The sequence below is a fragment of the Lepidochelys kempii genome, chromosome 2, assembly GCF_965140285.1.
Source record: "Lepidochelys kempii isolate rLepKem1 chromosome 2, rLepKem1.hap1, whole genome shotgun sequence".
Lineage (NCBI taxonomy): Eukaryota > Metazoa > Chordata > Testudines > Cheloniidae > Lepidochelys > Lepidochelys kempii.
Window position 1 is genome coordinate 59,121,120 of NC_136381.1, and position 24,832 is coordinate 59,145,951.

A 24,832-nucleotide genomic window follows, 5' to 3' on the forward strand; every position below is an offset into this window, starting at 1 on the left:
ATTACCCCACATCTGCCTTCTGTGGAGTTCTTGCACGTTCTTCAGAGGCACTGTTGCAGACAGAATACTGGACTAGATGATCCACAGATATGATACAGTATGGCAATTCCTATGTTCTTGTCTTCTGAGTCTGTAGAACATTGACATACTACTTATTGAGTGAACTATAATTATTATACTGGAATTATATATTACTTCTATCATGCACCAATGTTAGGAGAAAATTCAAAAAATATTCTACAATAGATATGTAATCAGAGAATCAGTCTGGTACTAGTTGCTGAAACATGGCATGCACGTTATGAGAAGAGCAGCAATTAATGAAAAATTCCAGATCTTAATAATGGCAGAACTTTGTGTGGTGCCCTTTATAATTAAGTGGTAATATCATTGTCCCTTTGTTTTACAAGGCAATAATGGAATTCCCAAGTGGATGAACTGTGAAACCAAAGGCTAATATGTTTATCAAAATGGGAAAAATAGAGGGCAATGAAGACATTTAATATTGTATTACGTCTGCAAAGAGACATACATACCAATGTTGTTATATTATGAAGGAGTTGGTCATGACTCCATAGTTAAAGGTGGGTCTGAACTTCCATTCAGAGTCTTATTCTCTACCCCTTAGGCTTCTGACAGGAGTAATTACTGCTTGCAAATTGGGATGCTTGAAGTAGGGTATGAGAATTTTTTTTCTGAGATTTTGGGAAGTACAGGGTTAAAGATGTTCTTAAATTACTTGTTTTAGATTTTTCCCAGTGTCTCAGGATTTTCAGTTCACATATTCTCAAGAGTGGTAGGTTTTCAGAACTCCTAATATCAGCACCCAGATGGCTCTTTACAAACTTAGTACTGGATGTTTATTATACATGGAGCAGCATTTTCCAAGATAAAGCTATTTACTAATCTTTGTCCTTAGGGACTGGGTCGATAGGATCTGATCCAAAGCTCCTTAAAATCAATGGAAATCTTTCCTTTGACTTTAACAAGCTTTGGATCAGACCGAGACAGAATGGAAATGGATAAGGTGCTAGACAAACTACTTTCATCCTGTGAAGTGTCCTGCCAGTTTGCTACTATTCTCTGATTCTGGAAGAGTGCAGAAGTCCTCCAGGACCAACAAATGAGAGTATACAGGAAAAGTGAGCAGAAAAGAACTTGGAGAGTGGAAGAGGAGCCCACAGCGAGAGATGGACATAGGATCATTCCCCAGCTTCTCATGTCATCCTACTGCTCCCTGGCCCACCGCTAAGGAATAAAGACTTCCTGTTCTCCTACAGAGAATTAAGAGGTTCTTCAGCTCCAACAGCCACCTGATGAGCCATAATAAGTTAGGTCTGACTGCCTCAACAAACTAGCTTTCAAATGGCTAAGGAGCCCAATAAGGTTCATGAGGCTGGAAAGAGAAGGAAGAAGTCTTGGGGAATGAAGAATCTGTGCCCTACTTCCCACTGTATGGGCCTGGGATCATAAACATTTCTAAATGTTTTTAAAAGTAAGGAAGTTTCCACACACAACCCTGATTATACTGGAGTTTATGGTTGAGAGTATATATCAGTAATTTAAGATGTTTTTTAGAAAAATTAATTATAAAAAAGCACATCGGGGAGGAAGTTTAAATATAAAACACAAACAATTTGAAGTGAATGGATCTGAAATACCTTATTACACCTGCTGTGATGCCACCCTCCTATATTTCCTTCTTTGTTCCTTTCATAACTCGGGCCTATTTCTGAAAATGCTAGGGGTTTGTAGAGTCAAGCTTCTATGCTGTACAATGTTGTTTGTGGATCAATAACTTTTTCTAAAGAAACTAAGTTGCCAAATGATGTCTGTGAATATAAGTGTGGAAAAATGACCAAATCACTGCTATTTGTCCATCTTAGCATCATCTTTTTTCCATTATGATGTTAAGAAGCCTGTAGTATGAGGAAACAGATCTTAAATCTGGTGCATGTACTGTAGTTGTACATCTTGAACAGACTTATAAATATGATTCCAGTTGTAAGTGTATGCTTTGACACCACACTAACCTTTGCTTTTTATGTAAAGTGCTAAAACTTCATTAGCCAGTAAATTTGTGTATATAGATACAGATTTACTGATAAGTGGTGGCACAAGAAATCTATATGAAGAATATACAATAATGGCTTTTAGTGTGAAATCTGTTTAATTACAATTTATAAAGTACATCTTGAACTGTACCTAGTGTATAGCTCTGCAGACTAGACTTTGCACAACCTTTGACTTAGGAGTAAAACATTCACGTGTTTGATCTCTGAGATGAAGCTGTTTGTTATTGCTGGATAAAGTTGTCTACGAATTATTTTTTGAGGGTACCACAACAGGAGCAAAACTAAGGTGGGGTTTTGGGCTTGTTAACTGTGCATCCTGCGCTTTCAAATATTAAAATTGCACTTAAAAGAAATTCAAACTATGGCTTTATTTTTTGATGCTTTTTATTATATGTTTGGAAGGTTTTCCATCCTTTAAATTACTGTTATGCTCTTAACTTTCACTCCAGCTTAATTTTTTATCTGAAAATAAATATTATAAATACATATTTATTTAATACAACATTCATAGAAAGTTAAAAAATATTTTGTGTTTGGAGTGTGAGCGTGTTGATGCTGGTGGTAAATTTCAGAAAGTGATACACAAGTCATTTTATTGTATCCATATTGGGAGTTAGTTATATTGACATATCATTAGGACTTTTGCTCCTAAATCACTTAGGCATTTCTGAAAATCCCACTCTAAAGGTTTATCTACACGGAAGATTTTTCCAGTTATACTGGTATAATTGTATATAATAATTATATCAGTAAAGTTAAATTACTCCCCCAGGTGGACACTGTTGTTCCAGAATTAGAGTGGCTTTTTTGACTTAGGCTGTCTTACTCAGCAAGCTTACAGCGACACAGCTGTACCAACACAGCTGCACTGCTGTAAGATCACTCATGTAGCTGCTCTATGCTGATGGGAGAGAGCTCTCCTATCGACATAATAAAACCATCTCAACCAGTGGTGGTAACTATGCTGGCGGGAGAAGTGCTGTGCACACTATCACTTATGCCAGTGAAACGTACGTCGCTCAGGGGTGTAGTGTTTTTTTTTTCCATAGCTCTGAGCAACATAAGTTTTGCCAACATAAGTAGTAGTGTAGACATGGCCTTTGCTTAAACTGCTTCCAAAGTGGCATAAGCTAAACTAGAAAAAGACATTCCTATACCAGAATAAGAGTATCCACATGGGGAGTTATACCAATAAAACAATAATGCTTTAAATTCACACCACTGAATGAGACTGTGGAAAAAATAGTATGCAATAAAATAATTAAAAATTATATCAATTTATATGCATGAGGGCCATGGTATTTCCTAATTTTGAGCCCTCAACTTTGCAACCTTAATGTTTTTAATGCAGTTTTTAAAATATAATTTCCTAGCTTTCTAAAACAGTAAACTGAATAAAAATGCCATCATGTGGAATCATGATGATTCCCACATGGCTTATGAACAGGATTAGAACTGCCTGCTCCACAGCACAGACCTCTGCCACTGGAGCTAATATAGTAACTAGTAGCAGTAGTAGACTGCCATCCTTTAAGTGGGTGAGCCACTAGAGGGAGATAAGAAACATTTTGCCAGTGGGCTTCACAGCTAATTGAAAATGAGGGCCAGGGATAACGAGACACTGGAATCCCTGGCTCTCTTCCAGGTTCTGAGGTGGAGTGTATCTTAGTGGTTACAGACTCTTCTCCTCTGTCTGCCTCCAAACCTAACTTTTTTGGCCCTGGCCCTGGCCAACCTGTTCTCATCCTAGTCACCTCCCTCAAACTTTAACCTTCCCCGTTTCCTTTTCACTCTGACTTTTGTTCCAGTCTTTCTCTTCCTCACTTCCCTGCCAGGCAGGCTTCTCTGGCTACCAACAAGGGGAAACATGGAAAGCATAGGAGTGTTTCCCTGCTATCAGTTTTCTGTGAGTGGCCTGATTGATGGGAGGAGCAATTGTAAGAAGTATCCTGTTCCCTTCTTGCAGCCCTGGGATGGAGTGGGCTCAGTTGCTCTGTGAGGACGGCAAACAGCAGTCTGGTCAAATACCGGAGCCAAGAAAGGGTGGAACGTACTCTGTGCTGGTGTAAGCTGTGGAGAATTTAGCTGCCAAACTCTAACAAGTCTTTAATGAACAGGTGCAAACAGAAAGAGGCTCCTAACTTGTTCAAACATTGGTAAATTTTTGCAAGGATGACAAAAGGTGACACTAGTGTCTCTGTCCCCCACAGCTGCAGAATATGGAGGCACTAGAGCTTCTCAATGAAAGTGCTGTAAGATTTTTTAAAACATGGACAAAACAACCTAGCTTTCCTTAATCTTGTTCTGAGAAATGGCTGAACCATTTTTGCTGAAACTTAAAAATTCAGTCTTCAGCAAACACACAGCACAGGGAGTTTCAACTAAGACAGTTAATATTTAGCAATGTCATAAGGGACTGAAAATGGAGTATTATACAGGAAAGTGTTGGACAAACTTAATAATAGGCTTTTGGTACCTGTATTACCTACAATAATATCCTTTGGGGTCTAGCAGAAAACTATAGCACCATGGCACTGGAGTAGAATAACCACCTTTGAAATGCAAAAAGCCGCAATCCCCCCACCACACACAAAGGCAAGCCCACTGCAACCCCAACCACAAGGCAACTCCGCCACTTTCCTCCTCCCAACAGCCACTTATAATATGAGAATAACACATATAGATAAGTTTCAGAGTAGCAGCCACGTTAGTCTGTATTTGCAAAAAGAAAAGGAGTACTTGTGGCACCTTAGAGACTAACCAATTTATTTGAGCATAAGCTTTCGTGAGCTATAGCTCACTTCATCGGATGCTCAAATAAATTGGTTAGTCTCTAAGGTGCCACAAGTACTCCTTTTCTTTTTACATATAGATAAGATTGATAACATCATTTTCTTACTTAAACTCTGGAAGTAGGAACACTGCAGCATTTTTAGCTGGACATATAAACTTTTAACATTAGATATCACAGTGTATTGTGATGATCATGCAAAATTTTAGACCTATGTAAAAAAAAAAAAACCAGCAAATTATTTTTCTGGCAACTGGCAAATCCGTAAAAAAAAAACAGCCAGGCCCGTCAAATACCAGCCAAGTGATAACCATACATTGGAGTATTATACAGGAAAGTATTGGGCAAACTTAATGTTAACCAAACTTATGCATTTGGTACCTATCACCCACAGTAATACCCTTTTCAGAGTAGCCGTGTTAGTCTGTATCCGCAAAAAGAAAAAGGGTACTTTTGGCATCTTAGAGACTAACATTTATTTGAGCATAAGCTTTCGTGAGCTACAGCTCACTTCGTTGGATGTATGATGCATTCATCCGATGAAGTGAGCTGTAACTCACGAAAGCTTATGCTCAAATAAATTTGTTAGTCTTGAAGGTGCCACAAGTACTCCTTTTTTAGTAATACTCTCGGGACACGGGGGGGGGGTCTAGCAGAAAAATATAGTGCCACGGTATTTATCTAAGAATATGAGGAAAATTAGAGTGGGTACAAATGGAATAGTTTGATGTTTCTAATCTGCATAAAGTTGTTTTTTAAAAAAAGGTGGACAATTGTGTGTGCTGGATCTAGCACTGAACTGGCTGTGCGCTCCCCACTACAGTACTTGCCACATTTTCACAAAGCTACGACATTTGCTTTTCCAGATCCAGCAAAGGGTGCCTGTGTTTTCAGAAACTCGCCTTTCCACGTTGTGAATCTCATGGAGCTCGTTTAGGACACTATTTCCAACCCCCCCCCCCCCCCCCCGGCGCACTTTGTTTTTGTGTGGTGGGGAGGTAGGAGCGAGGGCTGCTCCCTCCTTGTGGTGAACACGGCGGCCGTACAAACCAGCGCAGAGCCGCTCTCTCAAGTCTCAGCGACTGGGGAAGACGACTCCCTGGAGGACGGCTGGCAAAGGGCCACAGTCGCAGCTCCAAGCCCGGCGGCTGAGGGGTTTCTTCTTGGGCTGCGTAGGTTTCAATGGGCCGTTTCCCCCCCCTCACCTAAGCGCACTAGCCAACCCCCGGGTCGCGCTCTCCCTCCCAGAGCAGGGCCAGAGGCAGCCCGGGGTGTTTCATGGAAAGCATCAGCGCGGGGAGGAAGTTTCCTCCTCGCTGGCGGCCAGGGAGCCTCGGCGAGTAGCGCCGGGGGAAGGAGGGAGGGACTGCGCCTCGCGGCGGCGCTCCCCGCCCCTCCTCCTCTCCGGGTAGCGGGGGGAGTTGTGGGAGGGTCTGTCTCCATTGAAATAAACAAGCAGCCAGTTATTAAAACGGGAACATGGCGGCCGCAGCCACCGCTTTATCTTGCAAAGCGAAGGTCAGCGCCTGCGGCAGCCCCGGCAGCCGAAGACATGACTGACCCCGGTAAACACTCCCGCATGCCGCCCCCTCGGCCGGGCTGGGGCTGCCCGCGGGGGGCTGCCCGCTGCTGCCTCCCAGCCGGGTTGTGTAAGCTCGGGGACCCGCCGTGGCTCGGGCAATGGTGGCGGGGGAGCCACAGAAAGGCAGCTGATGGCAGGGGGAGGGGGCGGCTGCTCCCCCTCCGCAGCGAAGGGAGAGGAGTTGGGGGGCTGCGGGTGTCGCAGCGGGGTGAGCTCCGCTTCCAGCCAGCGGGGTGCAGTGAGGATTGGTCACGCAGGGGAGCGGTTTGCACTCTCAGTGGAAATGGGGGCGATTACTCCCCCTTTGCTGAGGATGCGGGGTGCAGTGGGGGCCTTGTGGGGAGGGGGCTTGTCCCCTTTCCTGGCTGAGCCGGAGCGGGCGGCGGCGGCGGCTGTTTCCGGGGCGGCAGAGCGGCACTAGGACGGGACTGTTCGCCCCGCGGGACGGTGGGGTGCCTTGGGGAATGCGGCGGACGGGGGACAAGGGACCGTTCCCCTCCGCCCGCTGGGGTCGGTGTGTATGTGAGCGGCAGGGAAACGGGGCCGGGGCGGCTGCGCTCCCCCCTCGCCCCCCAGTCCCAGCGCTCCGCGCCCGGCCACGGGCAACTTCACTTCTCTTTAACTTTCTGCGCGGGGGCGTGGGCGCGTGAAGCCGGGCAGCCCCTCCCCGCGGCCGGGCCCCTGCCCTGCGGCCGCCTACGCCCCGGGACTCCCGGCCGCCGCAGTGCTGTGTGCGGCGCCGCCCGCGGGGAGGGGCTCGCGGGGCCGGGGCTCCGCTGGTGTCGCTGGCGGGGCGGGGCGGGGCGCTCGCCGGGGGTGGGGATGGAGGGGAGGAGGCGGTGACGGCGTCAGCGGCCGAGCGGTGGGGGGAGGGCAACACTAGAGCCGCCTCTTCCCACCGTTTCCCCGGGACCCCGGATGCGCGCGCGGGGGGCCGGTGTCAGGTTACAAACAACTACCCCTCTGGATTTGCTGCGTTGCTGGTACTGAGCATGCGCCTACCAAGGAAGCATGCGCAGCAACAGCTGCTGAAGCCGCTGTCTCGACCCTGCCCCTACTGCGAGGGGCGGAGTCTATGCAGGGGGCCCAATGGAATGCAAGGGCCGGTCAGACAGCTGGAGGCAGGGGCGGGGCTGAGGGGCGAGAGCAAGGATGTGGGGTAGGGGCTGGGGTTCAGGCGGCGGCAGAGGGGAAATCCCTGCGGTGGGGAGGGGGCAGAGGGGTGACAGTTACCACATGTGCAGTGGCTGCAAAAGAAAGAGTGTTGGGGAGGGGAGGCATTTTCCCCTGAGAGGAGGGGACGTCTTAGCTCCCGCTGCCCAGGGTTGTGCTCCTAAAGGCACATTGTGTCCAGTGCCCCCACAGGGCAGCACTTCCCTATATGGTATGCTGTATTGAGCTGCTAAAAGAGACTTGATTCAGTGAAATATTTTACATTGACCTGTCTCCACCCATTTACAAATCATAATTGTCACAGATGTTTTTAGTGTTTAAAGGAATCGTTTATCAGTTTATATGGCTGAATAAAGCCTCATATCAGTTCACAGACTTGTTTTATCTGCTGTTCTGGATTGCTTGAATGCCACTGGCTTTTCCTTGCAAGCCACTGTGAATAGAGTTTCACTCCTTGAAGTTTTTTACTTTTTAAAATGTTATTTTTATTTCTCTTTGTCTTTCCTCATTTATGTTCTTTAACATTGTGTTATTTAATTGATGTTTTTAATAACTAATCATTTAAAGTATTAATAGTTGCTATTAGCTTCAGCAATCCGGTCAGTGTTTCTATTATAGCACTTCCTGTCTGTACTGTGACATTCCTTCTTAGTTCTAAATTTTTTGGGTTTTTTTAATACACAAGTTTATTCTTTGGGTCATGTGACATCAGTGCTGACTGATTTCCTGTGTTGATGTCAAAACTTCTTCAGTTTCCTTTAATCTAACCATGGGGATTGCCTTTATCAACGTTGTTTAGCTTATCTGTCCAACACTCTTGTCCTCTTTCATGAATCACCATTTTTGTGTAGAACTTGGTTCCCAGATAGTCGCTGCAGGCCAGATTTTAACAGATGGGAAGCAGCTAGATGCTTTTGAAAATCCCACTCGTTACCTAAATATTGGGCTGTTGATTAATCGCAGTTAAATCACGTGATTAACTCAAAAAATTAATCATGATTAATAGCAGTTTTAATCACACTGTTAACCAATACAATACCAATTGAAATTTATTAAAAATTTTGGATGTTTTTGTACATTTTCATATATATTGATTTCAATTACAGAATACAAAGTGTATATTATTTTTGATTACTAATATTTGCACTGTAAAATGATAAACAAATAGTATTTTTTAATTCACCTCATTACAGGTAATGTAGTGCAGTCCATTTGTCCTGAAAGTGCAACTTGCAAATATAGATTTTTGTTATTGTTACATAGGGGCACTCTTCAAACAAACAAACAAACAAACCCCAGTGTAAATCTCCAGAGACTACAAATCCACTCAGTCCTACTTCTTGTTCAGTCAATCACCAATATGAACAAGTTTGTTTACATTTACAGGAGATAATGCTGCCCTTTTCTTATTTACAATGTCACCAGAAAGTAAGAACAGGCATTTGCATGGCACTTGTATAGCTGGCATTGCAAGGTATTTACTTGCCAGATATTCTAAACATTCGGATGCCCCTTCGTGCTTCGGCCAGCATTCCAAAGGACATGCTTCCATGCTGATGACGCTTGTTTAAAAAAAAAAAAAAGAATGTGTTAATTAAATATGTGACAGAACTCCTTGGGAGAGAATTGTATGTCCCCTGATCTGTTTTACCCGCATTCTTCCGAATATTTCATGTTATAGCAGCCTCAGATGATGACCCAGCACAAGTTGTTCATTTTAAGAACGCTTGCACTGCAGATTTGACAAAACGCAAAGAAGTACCAATGTGAGATTTCTAAAGATAGCTACAGCACTCGATGCAAGGTTTAAGAATCTGAAGTGCCTTCCAAAATCTGAGGGGGACAAGGTGTGCAGCATGCTTTCAGAAGTCTTAAAAGAGCAACGCTCCGATGCGAAAACTACAGAACCCAAACCACCAAAAGGGAAAATCAACCTTGTGCTGGTGGCATCTGACGCAGATAATGAAGATGAACATGCGTTGGTCTTCACTGCTTTGGGTTGTTATCAAGCAGAACCAGTCATCAGCATGGACACGTGTCCCCTGGAATGGTGGTTGAAGCATGAAGGGACATATAAATCTTTAGTACATCTGGCACGTAAATATCTCGCGACATCGGCTACAACAGTGCCATGAGAACGCCTGTTCTCACTTTCAGGTTACATTGTAAACAGAAGCAGGCAGCATTAGCTCCTGCAAATATAAACAAACTCGTTTGTCCAAGTGCTTGGCTGAAGATGAAGTAGGACTGAGTGGACTTGCAGCCTCTAAAATTTTACATTTTTATTTTTGAATGCAGTTTTTGTACATAATTCTACATTCGTAAGTTCAACTTTCATGATAAAGAGATTGCACTATAGTACTAGTGTTAGGTGAATTGAAAAATACTATTTTGTGATTTTACAGTGCAAACACGTGTAAGCAAAAACAAATATAAAGTGAGCACTGTACACTTTGTATTCTGTTGTAATTGAAATCAATATATTTGAAAATGTAGAAAACATCCAAAAATATTGAAATAAATGGTATTCTAGTATTGTTTAACAGTGCAATTAATTGCAATTAATTTTTTTAATTGCTTGACAGCCCTACTAAATATCTTTTAAAAATCTGGCATTTGTTGCTTTTTGGAGAAACTAAAGTGCCTTGTCTCCACTATGTTTTTAGAGGGGGATAGCTAATGCATGGTAGTTAACGGATGGCAAAACCACACATTTTCTTAATACTAAGTACACAGACGGTAGTGCTGATTCAGATGTTCAATTATCCATTATTATTCATAGCTTGAAAACTCAGCCACACAATCAGTACCAAACACTGCTCCTTTGCCATCGGATGTATTAGTGTCTGAATGTCTGGAAAATCAGTTAAAGCATTTTAAACTAAAGGAATTTAGAGGCTTCCCCCACCTCAAATTCGTTTATTACCTTTTGGCCTGACAAAATTTCAATAAATGGTTTAAGGTTCAATTTTTGGATGATCTTGCTCCTTCTTTTTGTCCTGTACTGGTCAGGACATCTTTCATGAGCAGGAGATTGAAGACCCGGCAGCGTCATGCTAGATCCTGCTGTGCACACAGAGTATTGGCCTAGCTGTACGTTGATCCTCACTATGAGTAATGCATACAAAGTCCCATTAGAATTAACCAATTGAGCCATGTATTTGGTGCTATAACTGTATAGATTCTTCTTTGATCTCGGCCTCTGCTGCTTGCTAACCACACATGTTATGAACCTTATCTTGTACTACTCATGTGCTCCCAGAAAAATTTAACTTTTATAAACACAGCATTTGTTGTGTTTACATCTTTTTTGCATTATGATGGTAGTATTAATCAGTCCATTATTGTGATACCCACAAAGGTGTACCAGAATATGATAAGCTGTGACAGAAGTGTTTTCAGGTCACTTGGAACATTGTGATGTTGTGTCTCAGCACACTTGCATTGTGCAGGGCTGATCACCTGACCCAGAAACATCCATAAATAGGGAGTGGTGGTTACTAGACATGCTCTGTATTTGTGAAGCTGTATAGGATGTTTTCATTGTAGGAAAGCTGCTTGGCAGGTCACTCCCTGTTTACTCACTTTATAGCTGAGGTAATCAGATCTCAAGAGGGGGAAGTGTTATAAATATATCTGCTGATGTCAACCCTGTGACATCAGTGACTGATCAATGCAAGAGAATGCACATGCACACTGTGAGGGATGGTTTTGCTGACAACATGGGGAAATATTTTGAAAAGGAGGAGGATGCCCACATTCTTATGAACATCTGAAGAAGCTGGACATGTATATTATGGCCACATTATAGAATCATAGAGTGATAGAAATGTAGGGCTGGAAAAGGCCTTGAGAAATCATCAAATCCAGCCCCTTGTGCTGTGGCAGTAGGAAGTAAACCTAGAGCATCCCTGACTGGTAGTTTTCCAACCTGTTAAAAACCTCCAATGATGGAGATGCCACAATCTCCCTTGGAAGCCTATTCCAGTTTTTAACTACCCTTATCGTTAGTTTTTTCCTAATATCTAACCTAAATCTCCCTTGCTGCAGATTAAGCTCATTATTTTTTGGCTGATCTTCAGTGGACGTGGAGGACAATTGTTCGCAGTCTTCTTTATAAAAGCCCTTAACATTTTTGAAAACTGTCTTTTCTCAAGACTAAACATGCCCAGTTTTTAACCTTTCCTCAGAGATCAGGTTTTTTAAAATCTTTTATCATTTTTGTTGCTCTTCTTTGGACTCTGTCCAATTTGTCCACAAGTGTCTAAAGTGTGGTGTCCAGAATTAGACAAGTACTCCAGATGAGGCCTCACCAGTGCAGAGTAGAGCTGGACAATTACTTCCCGTGTCTTACCTATAACACTCCTGTTAATACGCCTGAGAATATGAGCCTTTTTGACAGCTGCATCATATTGTTGAACTTTCATTCAGTCCGTGATCCACTGTACCACTAAGATGCATTTCAGCAGTACTCCCACCTAGCCAGTTATTCCCCATTTTATAGTTGTGTGTTTGATTTTTCCTTCCTAAGTGTAGTACTTTGCACTTGTCTTTATCGAATTTCATCTTGTTGATTTCAGACTAATTCTCCAGTTTGTCAAGGTCATTTGAATTCCAATCCTGTCCTCCAAAGTGGTTGCAGCCTCTCCCAGCTTGGGGTCATTTTCAAATTTTATAAGCATACTCTCCACTCCATTATCCAAGTCATTAATGAAAATATTGAATAGTACCAGATGCAGGACTAAGCTATGTGGGATCTGCTAGCTATGCCCTTGCAGTTTGACAGTGAACCATTGATCATGACTCTTTGAGTATGGTCTTTCAACCAGTTACGCACCCACTTTATATCAATTTCATTTAGACCACATTTCCCTAGTTTGCTTATGGGATGGTTGTGTGGGACTGTCAAAAGCCTAACTAAAATCAAGATATATCATATCTACTGCTTCCCCTTATCCACTAGGTTATTAACCCTGTCAAGGAAATTTGGTCAGTTTGGCATGATTTGTTTCTGACATATCCATGCTGGTTATTCATTATAATTCTGTTATTCTCTAGGGACCTACAAATTGATTGTTTAATAATTTGTTTTCAGTATCTTTCCGGTTATTGATGTTTTAGGCCAACTGGTCTGTAATTTCCTGTCTTCTTTGTTCTTTTTTTTTTTTTAATTGAAACGTAGGTAATTAAACCTTTGTGAATCTAGCTTTAAGTCCCAATTTTAGGCTCCCCTGCAATTCCCCAAACTCTCACCAAACTCTTTAGGTGTCTAAACTCAGCACCTACATACTCAGGGTAAAACTTTCTGCCTCTGATCATGCACCCTGCTTCCCTAGGATGCCAATATCATACTTAAGCCACAGAGTGATTGACGAATAAGAGAAGATGAGGGTGGGGCTATGCTTATCTTGCTTGCTGGGCCCGATCTGGGTAGGTGTTCTCAGAGTCTCTGTACTGGTTTGGGTCCCATTCAGAATCTGACTGGAGGCAGACACAGTGCCATCATCTTCCTTATCACTTCTAGATTGATAGAGAACTTGCCTGGGATGTGGAAGACTCCGGTTCAATTCCAGGATTTGAACAGGGGTTTCCCACATTCCAGGTGTGTGCTGTAACCATTCGTCTAGAAGTACGAGGAGGGCTCCTCCTCCTCCGGCTGTTTTGTGTGGAGTTAGGCATCTGCCTAGCTCATTCTCTCAAGAAACCACTCAGGAACTTAAGTCACCTAACTCCAGGAGAGAGGTTCTCATTCGTGAATCACCAGGCAGAGCTAGGTATCTATTTGCAGCGGGGTCTTAGGCTCTGAAGAGGGTGAAGGGGTAGAGTTTAGCACTCTCCTCTGGCCAGCATCTCCAGTTGGCTGTTTTAGGCAGCTTCCTGCCTAGTGAGCAGGCTTTTGGGGTTCCACTCTGAGGTGCCTCTTTCTCTTCATTCATTGTATAGGGGGCTTAAGCACCTTACTCGGGATTTGTGAATTGCAATGGTGTTCATATGATTTTCGTGGTGCCTAAAAACTAGGTGTTGTGATACTGAGTGTTCAATTCTTAATTCCATTTGTGAATCTAGCACTTAGGCCTTTTCCTTAATGCTAAAAAAGGTGATTTTGTTTAACAAGGGGTAACTAAGGTCTGGATGGGGGGTATTCTGAGGGAAAACCTCAGTAAGGAGAAAGCACTCAATTTTAGCAGTGAGAAAAAGGCCTGAGAAAATGTCTTTGGAAGACAATCGGAGAGCAATATACTCATATGTTTGTGCCAAAGCAGCAAAGTGCAAATTTTGTTTTGAAAACTTGATCAATATGTGTAACAGTGATGGTAGGGGAGAGTCTGTATAAGGAAGAATGGTAAATTTTCTGCCTTGTAACTTTTGTTAAAAAGGTATTCATAAGTATTTTGAATACTTTTTTACAATGCTTTACACTAGTTTTAGTGTTTTTGTATACATTAGAAACTGCATGGCCTACAGTAATGAAAAATTTAATCTATAATGGAAAAAGATTAATAAAGAAAAAGCTATACTTTTCTTTAGGGTTTTACATTCAGTAGCCCTGCAATTTAACTCTGTAAAATCCCTTGCAAATGACAAAAATACCTTTATTTATGTCCAAATTTAAAATAGAAATTTTAAAATGGTAGTATATTGTGGCTGAGTTGCCCTGAAACATCACAGTTTGCTACCCCCGGAACAGAGAATGAGGAAAGGCAGAGGCAGCAAATTGTGGCAGGGCAACAAAAAGAAGACCTAATTTAGTAATTGCTACTGGTAACAAATTGTGATGGTAGCCGTTGGTAGCATTACACCCTGTGTTGTGTTCCACTGTCCCTGGCTCTGGCCCCTGTGTGGGGGGGGAGGGGGAGGAGTTACCTCCCCCACGTTCATTCAGCCACCTGAGCCCCAATGTATGCAGAAGGATCTGGTAGGGGGTTCGTATCTAGTTCCTCCCCCCCTGCATGGAGGACCCAGGTGTATGTGTTTTAAACTGTACTCCATCCATTCCCTAGGGGACCCTGTGAGCTAATGTAGAGCCCCCTTGTACCTCTGCTTTCCACAGATTCCTGTGTGAGGCGTAATTGGAGCCTGGTCTCTGTGCCCAACTACTCATGGGCCTGAATATTTCTCCCTAGCATAGAAACCACATACTCCTCTTTACAGAGAAGGGTAGGTGTATTTATAAGTTCAGCTCTCTCTTACTATAGGCAAGAAGCCTGCTTAAGGTTATTGGAGTCTTAGAAATTGTTTGTTTAAAAATCAACAAGATTGCTAGCAACCACCAAGTATTAATAACATCAGACACTCAGCACATGTTAATATATTTACCTTTATCCAAAGTATGTATACAAATAAACACCCCTCTATGTACATGCATTCCGCTATTAAAAAGTTCTGTTTGCTGAAGGTGAATACTTTATTCACCCATCCAAAAAAAAAAAGGTATCGTTGTCTTTTGGATTTTTTGTCTTTTCTTTCTGGTAAGGGGCAGGCAAGTAGATTTTTATTCTGGGCTAGCAAAATGTCATGACATTCTGAAGTTTGGCTCTCGCTACACAAATATGTCGAGAGCTATAGCAATACAGTATTGCCCAAGAAGAGAAACAGTCAGAGATTTTCCTCATCTGAGGGTAGTCTGCCCAAATGAAGGAACTGTTTTTACCTGAAAGCAGTTTTGTTTTTGTTTTTTTGTTACTACTGTCTCTGGAGACTGTCATCATTTGTTTTATCTTTGGATTTTTATCTGCTGAACTCCTTATATAAAATCAACTCTAGCAGCTGATTTCCTGGTTGTCTCCCACTTGATGGCAGAGGTGGGAAACATAATGAGAGGCAATCCCAACAGTTTTGAAGGATTGCTGGCCTGCTATATTGGCCAGCTTTTTCTGAAGTGTCCATGTTTGATATCATTGATGTCAGAGCTGGCACTAGGCATAAGCAGACTAAGCAATTGCTTAGGGCCCTAAGCAGCTCCAGGGGACCCCTATTGGTTTTTTTTTTTAAGTATGTGTTGTGCGGGGGTAAGGGGAAATATTACTGCTTAGGGGCCTCTGTGGGCTAGCACCAGCTCTGGATAATGTCAGATTGAGCTAGGGTTGCCAATTCTGATTGGACATATTCCTGGAGGTTTCATCACATGACATAATATTTAATTGAATATTTATCTTTAATTCCTGGAGATTCCAGGACAATCATGGAGGGTTGGCAACCCTAGATCGAGCCTATTCTCCTCAAGGATGTTCTGTTGTCTACTTATGTTCACACAGCTGCATAGATATTCATGACCAATGTGAATGGCAAGCAGTCGGTCACTTGACCAAAATTAGATTGTGTTATTGCCCTACTTCAACAGCTTTTGGCTGATGGACTACAGTGAAGGTATCACACATGGGGAGTGCATATGTATATAATACAATGTTCTGACACCCTTCCCCACTCCCATTCCTGGGGAGTGGATCATAGGGGTTAATTCCACTTATACCTACGTTAGTGGGTGAGCAGAGAGAAGAGGAAGCTTGGCCAAAGATACTGTGGCAAATTACTGTTTATGAAGAGTGCCATGGTATCTTTAATGTCCATGCAACCAATCTTGGTGATGTAAGGTCTCATCCACAAGCCTTTATAAAAGGAGTCAGACCACAGAAATGTTTAGAACAGAACTTTTTTTTTTAAACAAAATAAGTATCTTCTTTCCAATCTCATAAATGCTTAAATAAGTGAGTTATTTATTAATGTGGGGTGAAACATGGCCTAATCATCTTGTGGATTATACTATTTATTATTGTGGTTGCTTGTTCAAGTAAAAACCTTGAGGAACCCTTAACTTCCTATTTTCTGAAGCTTTAGGTTAGACTTTGCCTTTATTTTACAAAGAAAGGAATCTGTATAGTCCAAATGTTGCATGACTGCCTTTGCACTCCATGAAGGCCCTTTTGTAAACAGGCAGTTTGTAAATCCCTTTGGGTTCGTTAGTATACTGTGCTGCCGTCTTTGGTGCCTGAAACTCAGGTATTTGAGGAAGGAGTGGTTGGTATTTTTTTTATAAGCATGATGCTGATGGATAAGATAATGTAGTTGGAGGCTGAAGCTGTTAAACACAGAGCCATGATATATAAGGAGAAAATGGTCAAAGATCATTTGCACACAAAAAAGTGTGGTCAATAGGATTTGTCCAGATCTAATGTAGCATATTAATTACCCTAATGCTATAGACTCAAAAGGGAGTTATTAAAGAATGGTGTTTATGTTTTTATCACTATTTGTGATGCAGAGTGTGCTTTATAAAACAGGCTGTGAAGTTCTATGGAGAAAGGTAGATTTAAACTGTGTAAAGTCTTGATATTCACAACTTTTCCCCTAACTTTAAAATGAAAGGGAAGAGGCTCTGCTCCATCTGCAGCGAGCACAAGTTACTCTGCAGGAATAACAGTCATTTAGAAAGACAGCTGCTACTACAATGCCCACTGTCTTCTGCTCTTTTCCTTTGTTGATGATGTCACTGGTATATTGACAGAAGCTGTGGTACTGCGCTAAACTGGAGCTCATGCAAGAATCCTAGACGAGAATCCCTGAGACTACAGGGTTGCTCAAATGTGAGGTGTGAGGAAACTCTGTTCATTACTTTTTTTTTTTTTTTTTTTTAAATCAGTGTTTGCTAAATTGAAATAAAAAACAAATTCTCTTTGTTCTCTGAGGAAAAGATTGTGCATTGAATAATGAAAAGGGTGGTTGGATCAAATTCATGTTTGTCATGTTCTTTTTATACTTAATGCTTTTACTGTCATTGGCTTCTCAAACAATAAAATAAAAATACAATCCAGTCTCAATGCAGTATTTGCAAAATTCTGTGCATTTCTCTCTTCACTACGCTATTTTCAATACTCCTGATCAGACATGCCAAACCCACGAAAAAAATGCAGATATTGGGCTTGTTTTTGGCTTAACTGGCTTGTGAGTTGCTTGTTGGATAGTTTCTTATTTGGCTTGTTGCTTGTTGCTTCTTTTTTTTGATCGGCTCCTGGCAAGCGGGGGCGGGGGCAAGCAGGGGCAAAAGGGGGAGAGAGTCAGGGGTACACAGTGGGCCTACCACAGTCCTAGACTGCAGGCCGGAGGGATCTAGTTACATAGAGTGTTGGGGTTCTTAGGGATTGGCTTGTTTTGGCCTTGTTTTGAAATGGGATTAGCTTGATTTTTGGCTTATTGTGAAAGTCGGGGTGCTTATTTACCATGTGAAAGTTGGCAGCTGTGCTCCTGATGGCAGATAGTAAGACCCTTAATGCATGGCTAGAGGGTGGAGAGAGGGAGAAAACTCTTGAGCATATGGAGACGTCCAGAAGAAGATGTGCATCGTCAGCTGTGATTCCACTGTGTGCTTGCAGACACGATCTGAGTTTTCTCTTCTTGGGAATTTCAGTCTTACAGAAGAATTCTTTGACTTTTAGATGTCAAGATAATGAAGTTTAGGGTAGCAAATAGCTTGCAGATTTAACAGTGGATAATACAATTATCAGAACACTTGCTATGCATTAAAACAGTATTTTTAGCAGATGTAAATAATATCTTAGCAAAGTGGTAAAATGGAGTACAGTTTGGATAAAAGATAATTCATATTTGTTTCATCAGTAGCTGTATTTTATTAGCTGTCTACTTGTTTCACTACAGTTAATGGTTTGTCAGCACTATTTCCATTACACAAACACCACCCTATATTTAATGATTCAGTAGCTTAGCTGTTTACAAGTCACATGAGGCAGAAATATGACATGTAAAATGATATTCTATATAGTTTGATAAATTTGGGGTGCAGGATTAAAAATAATGCAGGTTTTTAGCTGTTGTGTCCATTTTCAGGCAGTCTTGGGCAGTTTTTGCAAGGTCAAAAATAATTAATTGGAGAAACTTAATCCTTTATGGACCAAGGGCTGGATCCCTGCAAATACTTACTTATTATGCAACGTTACTCCCACGAGTATTCTCACTGAAGTAATTTTGTTGGTGGTTATATTATTATTATTTATTATGAGATAGTAGAGAGTTTGAAAAATAGCTATTGAATATGCACTGATTCTAGCTTGTCTAATTTTTGTTCACAGCTATGACTTTTTTTTTCAGTTTATTTTTTAATATACTGTAGGCCATTAGAATTAGGACTTACTCTAATAAATAAGAGATTTTTTTAAGTCATTTTGGCACAAATTCCTTTAAAAAAACAATAATGAATTTATCAAAGCTTAAAATAAATTAATTGTTTAAAGCCACATAATATACTAACATTACATGAGTATTTTCCTTTAGAAATAAAATGATACAACTGCATGACAGTCTTGAATTTCCTTAAATGACTTCTGTAACAAAATCTTTTATTAGTATAATCATTTTATTTGTGCATTGTTCTCATTTTGGCAATTATGAGTGACAGAAAATGTTACTATTTCTTAAGTGCACTCAGACAATTTTTATTCTGAAAAGCCTTTTTATTTGTATTTTTCGGTTAAAATATAACCTCTGCAATGCCTAATTATATTTTTTGTATATTATTAAACTTGTTCTCTGGAATAGATAATTGATATAAATATATAATATATAAATAATATAATAGATAATGTGCTAAAATAATACTCCAAAATATTAAATCTATATTTATATATATAAATATAAGGGAAAGAGTTTAAAGATCATAAATCAAGGAGGAAAATCAGTATTAAAGATGCTGACTTATTCATAAGTCCTACATAGTACAGATGATATGATACTCTATTAGGGAACTTTAGAACATAGTGTGAATTTACATATCTTATGAGCAGCAATTTATTTATTTAGCATTTGCATATTCATTGAGCCAAGCAATAGCAGTAAGACTTGGAATGCAGGCCCGATGGTATGGAAATCACGGGACTGCACATTCTTACAATATCTAGATGCATGTGGCTGGACAAAGAACAGTGTGAACCCTGAAGAAAAAAAAATTTATAATGTGCACCAAACTGAAAATGTAAAGGTGCTAGCACACAGAGCCTTTTCACCTTTAAGTTGCTGGATAGAATACATTCCTATGTGTTGGGGACTGAGATTTGTTATTTTGATTATTCTTTATTGAGTGTAAAACGTTGTTGCTCTTGGTGGGATTTCAAGTGGGAATATCACGGTTGGCACTCTTAGTGACTGGTTCAATGCGGAAGTCCAGGATTGAAGAATGTTTATGGAGACTGGAATAATTTCTTGCCTGTTAGGAGTTAAGGCATATGTTATGGTAGCTCGCACATTTGAACATGCTGTATTTCTGCTGTGTGTGAATATGGGACTTAGTATTTTAGTGCGGTCAATACGGCACCTCTAATGTGCACTCTATATTAATTTTAAACACTCCCACAAAAAGCAGTTTAGTGTGTCAGTTACCTATAGCCTACTAATGATATTGGAGATACTTGCTTTTAAATCAAACGTTCTCAGAAGAGAATCTTGGTCTGCGGATAAGTTTAATAACGTATTTTTCCACTAACTTTTTGTCATGGATGTTCTCACCAGCTAACTGATTCATCATTATGATAACAGCATGATGAGGTAAAAGTGGGCCTGTGAAGAGAAAAACTCTTTTAAAAAATGTTTCAAGAGGATGTGTTCTTAGTTCTCACAGAAGTGAGAGACTGACAATACTGCCTAGTTTATGGGGAGACACACGCAAGCTTGTCTACGCAAGTCTCCCAATATACTTCATTTTTGCCCTGTAGCACCTCTATTATTTCTGTCTTTGGGCCTCTCAACAGAAATTTCAAGACATGCTGACTAAGTGCTTGTGTTATACAGACATGTCCACAAATATATGCATGTAGACCATCAAAATCATTTTACTTGTTACACTTGATGCACAAAATGGAACTTGTGTCTTTAGAGATGAAAGGCTAGCTTATCTGTTGTTTTCATATCAGAGTCTCCAGCACAAATTCTCTGATAAGGAAAAGGTTATGAGAATGCTATAGGTCAATAGACTTTTTTTTTATTTATTTCAAGACTTTCTGAAAGTGTTTTCCAGTATGAAATTTAACTCAAATCTTTTTTCTTGTAACTATAAAAGACAGGACTATAATATGTAAATTTTTTACAGCCAAAAAGTTAAGATTTTTTTTTTTTGAGGGCTGACCTATTGATTCTTTAATTACTGTAAAGATACTGTAGCGCTAATTACACAGTTTTGTTTTAATTTTTTTGTTTTACATACGTGTACTGGCATTTGCAATGCAAACATGTTAACATAAGTTTTGCTGTTTTTTTTAAATCTACATAATTGAGGTTGTTTTGATGTAAAGAGGTAGAGAATTTGTAATCGAGGCTGACTATATTCATTGACCTTGCTACAGTTCTGCTGTTTGGTATTCCTTTGATTGCTCATCTTTGCATATACCTGGAAGGTACAGTCAGGGTGTGTTGCTGTTAGTGCTCATGTTGCAAGAGTCTGAAGGTTAAATGTATATGACCAAAGATAGAAATATTTAATTCACTTTGCTTGCCCACTCAAGATGGGGATCTCTTCTGAGAGGGATAGTCATTCACTGTCTTGTTCTCAGTTAAGTAGTAGTACATAGAAGTTTGATGTTAATTGCTTAACTGGTGGGTCACCTACTACAGATGTAGGAAAATGCACCTTCAGTACTGCCATATGTACTTGGTGTGTGATGATGTTCCATTGCAATTGCATTGTGCATGGAAGGGATATTGCCGTTTGAGTGGAAGAGTTGTTCAAAATAATAAAAATGTGTAATATTGGCTACACCTGGGATATATCAGCTATATTTTGTTTTCCTGTTTAGCTTTAAAAAGGTTTCCCTGGGATAACTAGATGACTGGGCAGAGGGACTCAGTAGGACATGGTATCTTTCACCTCTAGTTCAAATACAGCCCTGACTGGTGACTGAAAGTTTACCACTATTCTTGGACTGTGAGGCCTTCAAGGCAGATGTTGTCTATTCATGTGTTTTGTACAGTAGCTAGCCTGTCTTCTTGTTCTGTGTCTGTTCAGCATCTAGCACTGTTGGAGCCTGGTCCATGACAGGGGCTCTATGCTGCTACAATATACACGTAATAATAGCACAAAGGGGCCCTGATCCTGATTGTTGCCTTTGAGAACTACTGTAATACAAACATTAAATTCAAACTTGAGAGCTGATGAGTCACCTGTTTGATATGAATTGGGTGGTTTCTATCTGGTTTTCTCGAGATAAGTTTCTGCATCCCAAGAACCATCACTACGATTGACGCTGGCATCTTTGTTTGCAATTCAATATCTAAGTCAAGAAATGGCTGTGCAGAGATGCTAAACTTCTCTCTCCGTCTGAGCAATTGTTTCTTCCCTACAACCCATTTTGCAGTTGAGACACATTTGGAGGGTAAGTTGGTGCAAATACGTTCATACAGTACCTATTCTCTGGCCAACAAGAGAATTTCAGTCTCCATGCCTGTCTGACACTTTTTTCATTAAAATTAACTAATTCCATATTTTTTTCAATTATCTTGAATGCACCAATTACATTTCTATTCTGAAGCACAATTTCTGACCAATTTCTGCAGAATTTAAGTTGTGACGATAACCTTCCCCTTGTGAGCCTTCCAATAGAGTGCTGTCGTAGTCTTCAGACAGACAGCTCCTGTGCCTCTGTTATTTCTCATAGCTTTGCGAAATGGGACAGATTGAATTTAATAAATACTGGTCAGTTCCACGGTTGCTATTCGGAACCATGTGGGCTGCAGTGATGTTGTCAAGAATCAGGTTAATTTCACTTTGCTGTGAACAGCAGAAGAAGATAGCTATGGATCTATTAAAAAAAGAGAAGAAGACCCAAAAATGACTTCGGAGGAGGAGAGTAGTGGAGAACATTCCCTTGTATTCTCCCACCCCACACCTTATAGCAGCTAGGACGCTGGGAAGAGAGTTTAGAGTAGCAGACCTCATCTCCTACAAAAGTCGGGAGACTGATTGGTGGTAGTGTTCAGGGGAAGGTGGAGAAGACAGCCTCTTCTGCCTACACCATCCTTCTGGCTACAGAGAGAACCTTCGGATGAAACACTTCTATGAAAAATGGAGTTTCTTAACTAGGTTCTAGGGACAGCATCCAGCACTCTCTTCTGCTTTCTCAGTGGTTGAGGACTGGAGCTGTAGAAGTGTCTAGGGTGACCAGATGTCCCAATTTTATAGGGACAGTCCCTATTTTTGGGTCTTTTTCTTATATGGCTCCTATTACCCCCACCTCTTGTCCCGATTTTTCACACTTGCTGTCTGATCACCCTAGTAGTGTCTGCAAAAAGAAAAGGAGTACTTGTGGCACCTTAGAGACTAACCAATTTATTTGAGCTTTTGTGAGCTACAGCTCGCTTCATCGGATGCATTCAATGCTCAGATTAATTGGTTAGTCTCTAAGTATCACATATTTGTGTTCTGTAGTACCAACATGCGTTTTAAATGCTGTAGTGGAAATGTATGTATCCAAAACGCCTACCAAATTACTTGCAGTGCATGTAAATGTATTGTCCAGATTGTCCTCTATTCCTTGGTGGTAGCGTCTAAGAATAGCCAATTACTGAGTGATGTGCCACTTGTGAGTGTAAGAAGTTTTAACAGAATTTATTTTTAAAAGGTATATAAGCGAATAGGGCCATGATCAAGAATGTAATTCTTCCTACGCTCTAAATACCATTTTCCTCAAAGCACTTTTTTTGTTGTTGTTGATTGCTTTGGGGTGGGGGGGAAGAGGACTTACATAAATCTTAGAATATAGGTGAGCAGCTTTAATTCATACCTCCATTTTTCTTGTCAGTCAGAATGAGAAGTAAGGATAGTATTGGTGTAAGTGCTTCTTTGGTAGTTTGTTTGGTGGGTACAAATGTCATCTGGCCCTCAGACAGAATCTGTTTATAAAGGTTACGTGGATGGTAGAGTGAAGTTAATAAAAAACGGTTACCTTTTGTAACTGTTCCTTGAGATATGTTGCTCATGTCCATTCCATTGTAGGTGTGTGTGTGCTCACCATATGCACCGATGCCGGAAGGAGGTTCGGGTGCAGGAGTCAACCGTGATCCTGCGAGAGTAGGTCCGGGTGGCTGGGAAGTAGCCATGGGCTGCAATGGCAGGCCATGAGCGTGCTGAACCAATGCTGACGAGGCCATGCTGGGGCAATCATAATGACCCGTGCCATGTCCATCTTGATTTTTCGAGAGGACTTTGATGATGAGCAGAATTGGTGGGAAGGCGTATATCAGGAGTCCTGACCAAGACTGGAGAAAGGTATCGGATAGGGAGCCTCTGCTGAAGCGTTGGAGGGAACAAAACTGATTAAGCTTTAGTAGTGAATTTATTTTATATAGTTGTTAAACACAGTAGAGATTGGAAAGCTCTCCAAAGCAAGGAGACGTTCCAACACAGTCACTGGTGGTAAGAAGGAACTGAGGGAGGGGGAAGGAACTGAGGAAGGAACATACGTGCACCACTCTAGAGGTTCATTAGTAATCTCCCTGGACTCCAGGAAGATTACTGATGAACCCAGGATGCTGAGTAGCACATACTGCCTTCTCAGCTGCCCCAGAACCTGTGTGGGCCATAGCAAAAGCTCAGGTTCTTCTTCTGGAAGAGAGAAGAAGAGAAGAGCTTTTGAATTTTCGCGGGGCGGCTTGGGGTCTGTGGAGGGGAGGTGCGGTTACGGGGGCTTCAGCCAGCCTGGGGCTTCTCTGAGCAGGTTGTGGTGGAGGGCCCAGGGCTCTGGCTGGCCCAGGGCTCCTCTGTCTGCAGGGGGTGGGGGAAGGGGCGGGAGAGGCAGGGGGTCCCATGGCTTAGGCCGCGGAGGGGAGAGGGGGTCTCAGGGCTTGGGCTGCAGGGGGCACGGCAGGGGGCCTCGGGGCTCCAGCCATGGGAGGGGCAAGGGGGTCTTGGGGCTCTGGCTGCAGGGGGTGTGAGAGTGGAAGGGGCAGAGCCAGGGTTTAGCCTTCCCAAAGTGGGGTTCCGTCCGCCGCCCATGGACATGAGCAAGCACTCCAGAAGAATATTGCACCTCCTCTTCTCTGAAAGAGTGGGCACTGCTTTGGTACAAAAATGGTTGTCTTCTGTTCTCCTGGAATCTAAAGGTTACTCCAAATGCATATTTTTTCATTTGTTGACTAACTCTAATGCTTCTGTCACTCAGGCCAGAAATGTTTGCTTTAAAGTGGAATTTGAAGAGTGGAGAATAACTGAATTTAATG

The 24,832-nt window shown here is 41.5% G+C and overlaps 1 protein-coding gene across 12 annotated transcripts in view; it reads left to right on the forward strand.

Moving 5' to 3' along the window:
• Positions 1-5,868: 5,868 nt before the first annotated feature.
• NCOA2 (nuclear receptor coactivator 2) overlaps positions 5,869-24,832 on the forward strand; it is a 259,553-nt gene continuing 240,589 nt past the window's right edge. For 10 of the 12 annotated variants that reach the window (XM_073330882.1, XM_073330888.1, XM_073330893.1 and 7 more), the window contains exon 1: positions 6,283-6,431. The gene's annotated coding sequence lies outside the window, so the exon portion shown is untranslated. Of the gene's footprint in view, positions 6,039-6,282; positions 6,432-20,959; positions 21,991-24,832 lie in introns of those variants that run through there. The other 2 variants (XM_073330891.2, XM_073330889.2) reach the window with 2 other exon arrangements.